Source organism: Manis pentadactyla, chromosome 15, assembly GCF_030020395.1.
Source record: "Manis pentadactyla isolate mManPen7 chromosome 15, mManPen7.hap1, whole genome shotgun sequence".
In the NCBI taxonomy this organism is placed as follows: Eukaryota; Metazoa; Chordata; class Mammalia; order Pholidota; family Manidae; genus Manis; species Manis pentadactyla.
In genome coordinates this window covers 38,192,368-38,196,179 of record NC_080033.1, presented here as the reverse complement: position 1 = coordinate 38,196,179, position 3,812 = coordinate 38,192,368, and positions in this window count along the sequence as shown.

The window sequence follows — 3,812 nt, the reverse complement described above, 5'->3', positions numbered from 1 at the left end:
TTTGGTCTGCTTACCATAGTTTGCCAACCTGTATTCTAGCAGAATCTTCCTTTGTTTGCCATTTTCTTTACTACTGATTAGGGACCACACTCTGGGAAATTACAGTTAACTCGGAAATATTTTTCATCTGGGGGAGATGCAAATGATTTCCGCTAGTAGAAAAAATAAGCCCAAGATTATGGTTCCATTGTGTTGGAGTCCATAATCACTTTTGTATGTAAACTAACAACCTTATTCCCAAATTCTTTTTGCAGTACCTATAATGCTCAGTTTTTCAAATGCTCTTTGAACCAGCCTTACCATCTCACAAGTTCCTTTATTAAATGAGCTAAATATGTCTTTGTGTCTACTCACTTTGTATTTGTCTAGGAGTCTTGTTTATTATTTACAAATAATTATACTTTGACCTTATAGCAGCAAGAGGAGTTGTTTTGCACAGGAACTAAAAAAGACCAGTGTGGCCAGAGCAGAGAGAGCAAAGCGCATGTGATATGGAGGTGAGGCAATGTGGACAGGTAGTGGCCTATCTGTATAGGGCCTTGTTGGCATGTTGAGGAAGTTTGTCTTAACATGAGCATTAAAAGTCATTGAATCAAGGGAGGAACAACCTAAGACAGGCACAGTCGCAGAGGGGCCATCAGGTGAGAAATTGGGGATCAACAGAGGTGAGGCTTAGAACCTCACCCCCCCCTGTTTTGAGAGAAATCTTCTGCATCCATGGATGTTTTATTGCCCTTGTCTAGCTTGGATTAACAGTCTACAGGCACACACCTGATCATCTACATTTGCTCTCTTACATCACTAAACTATGTTTTCTACCTTTATCTTGCATCTACCTACCACTTCAGCATTTTATTAAAAATAATAATAATAATAATAAGGGAAAAATGTGGGATTCACATATAAATCAAGTATAAAAATCAAACGAATATTCATATTTGACCTGATTGTTTATAGTTCATGATGCGTGATCAAAACCGAAGGTTTCTGTGATGACTGCCCTTGCACTGTTCACCATGTAAGAACTTATTCACTATGTAAGAATTTGTTCACCATGTAAGAACTTGTTCATTATGCTTCAGAAGATTGGAGACTGATGAGAATTAGGCTTGGGGTGGATTAATGATTGTGCATTGTGCATTGAGTCCCCTACACAGAATTTTATTGTTGTTAACAACCATTTGATCAATAAATATGAGAGATGCTCTCTCAAAAAAAAAAAAAAGTCATTGAAGTATTAATTGTGCACTACATGTGTGTGGGGGATGGAAGGGAGGGTAGGCTGGCAGTTTACATGATCATTTCACCCACAGTATAGGAAACAGATTGAAGGGGTCCAGGCTAAAGATGAACTCAAATTTTAGGAGGCTGCTGCAACAGTCCCGGATGGCAACTTGATAAAGGTCATGAGGATGAGGAAAATGGAGAAAGACTATCAAGGGTCCTTGGCCATTCTTTCCAACTAGTTGAGGTCCAAATGTGATCCAATGTGTTTTGATCGATTTACCATGCAAAGTCACCATCATAGAGATAAAAAAAAAACTGATGTACTAAGGACACTTATTCCTTCTCTGTTAGTGTGTGTATGTGTACATATGGAAGCCAAGTTATATTCAGGAGACTTCTTAGTGTGTAAAAGAGGAGGTCTTTTATTAACATTTATTGGCATCAGATTAAGACTGCCAGAGGTTTTCAATTTGCAGGAAAGACTGTCATTCCAGAGGAACTGAACAGTCACAATGCCCAAAGCTTACCTACCGCAGTGTCTGTGACTACAACACCAAATTATACTCTAGCACCCCCTTTTTCAAGCTTTCACTGCAGCTCAACCTTGTAGGAGTAACATGCTTTTACTTTAGATGTGTGAACATCCCCTTTAAGATACAGTCTTATTCTGCAGTTTTAGAATCTTTCTGTCTCTTTCAACTGACTTTGCCTATCTCTGCTTTGACTTCTGAAGATGCTCTTACTTTTTTCATTTTCATATCCTTGGGGCTACATAACTGCAGCCCCCAAGCACTGTAGCATTTGTTTCTAAAACTATTCAAACTTACATTACCATCAGATCACACTGGGTACTTCATGCAGAATACCCTTAGCAAATTATGGAATGCTTCTAGTAGATAAAGCATATTTTAATGAATGAAGAGGTTAGTATTTCATAAACCCAAGAAAAGTGTAAACTGACTTCCACTATCAACAGTTTAAAATCAATTTGGAGGCATTTGGAGAGCATTTTAAAGAGCAACTAGACATCAATAAAATTTAATTAATTGGTTCTATGGATGCACATGTAAATTGGGTGTTAATTATGCTAGCAATGCTCTTCCATTAAAAATTAAGCTCATGATTAGTAACTGGGAAAAACAAGCCGTCATTCTATAAACAAATCTCATTCTCTTGTATTTGAACCCAACCTTTTGGTAATTAAATCATAACTCTACATTTACTCAGATGAACCTGAGCCCTGATGGATGACTGGTGAGTTAACTGAGTGATCTTCACATGGCTGTTCCATAAAAACAATTGATAACCGTAGAGATAAGTTATGTGTGGTTGAGCTGCCCTTTAATACAGAACTATTGAATTATTGAAAGTTCTTTCCTATCTAATTGACACCAAACAAAGGAATGGTTGACGATTGCAAGAGATATAGTGAAGATTAGTGATCATTTCAGAGCTGATGACATTCAAAGATGGAAGGCCTTGAATAAGAGGTTACAAGCTGAAGAATCTGAGTCCTTTCTATAACCCTTCTCCCCTGCCCCCACCTCCAAAATGAATTTCTTACATTTGGAAATAAAAATGCAGTGGCCTTCTTTTTTTAGATAGGCTAGTACACTTTGGGTTTCCCCAATTTATTTTTTTGGACTTGTTGAAAGTCAAAATCTAATCTGGACCCAGAGCTAGAATCAACTCCAGTGGGCTTTTTTAATTGACAAAGAGTGATATTTCAGAACTGGAAATGGAATAAAACTTGAAACACTTTACCCGCACCACTTGGTTTTCTTTTGCCCCGTAGATTTTTCCAAGGGAAATTGAGTCCATATGCTTCTGATCCATCTTCTCAAGAACCATCAAGATACTGTTTTATTACAGCTATTTGATGGGGCATTTTATCTATTTCAATGAGCCCTTTGATGTCCCTTTTCTTAGTCATGGAAAATTGGTTTTGCAGAAAAGACAAAGCTATACTCTCTTGTTCCCCACAAACAACAAGACAAAGAAATGGAAATGCTTCCAAGACACAGAAAATTTAGGAAAACTATTCAGGAGCTTCCTAACTGACCAACTTACAATGTCTTTATAAGAAAAGGAGACATCAGAAGAGATTTATCAATGGGATTCTGCTTTCAGTGGCTTTTAAAGAGGATGTCTTTATTTTCTTGTAAGGCTGACCTTTTCAGACTATTTCTCCTTTCCAAATGCTATGGCAGAGGGTCAGATGGTAAGGGGCAGCTTCACATGCAGAGGAGAACGTTTAAGGAAGGAAGAAGTGGTTACATCTGGATGATTTTGAACTTCCGCTTCTCACTATATCTTATTTCTGGAGGCCTTCTGTGAGACCCCTCCCCCCAGTAAACCTTTCATCTTGTTGGACTTTGTGCCGTGCAGAGACCCTGGAGCCCATGCAAATTAGAATGTTGGCCATCATTTAATTATATAACATGTGTAGCAACCTATTCACGCTTCTGTATAAAAACACCTTTGAATATGTTGCTGTGTGCATGCCCCCATGCAAACATGCTGCTCCAAAACAGTGGCTTCTAATCAAGAGCCACTCACCACACATGGAGGGGAAAAAATACCCT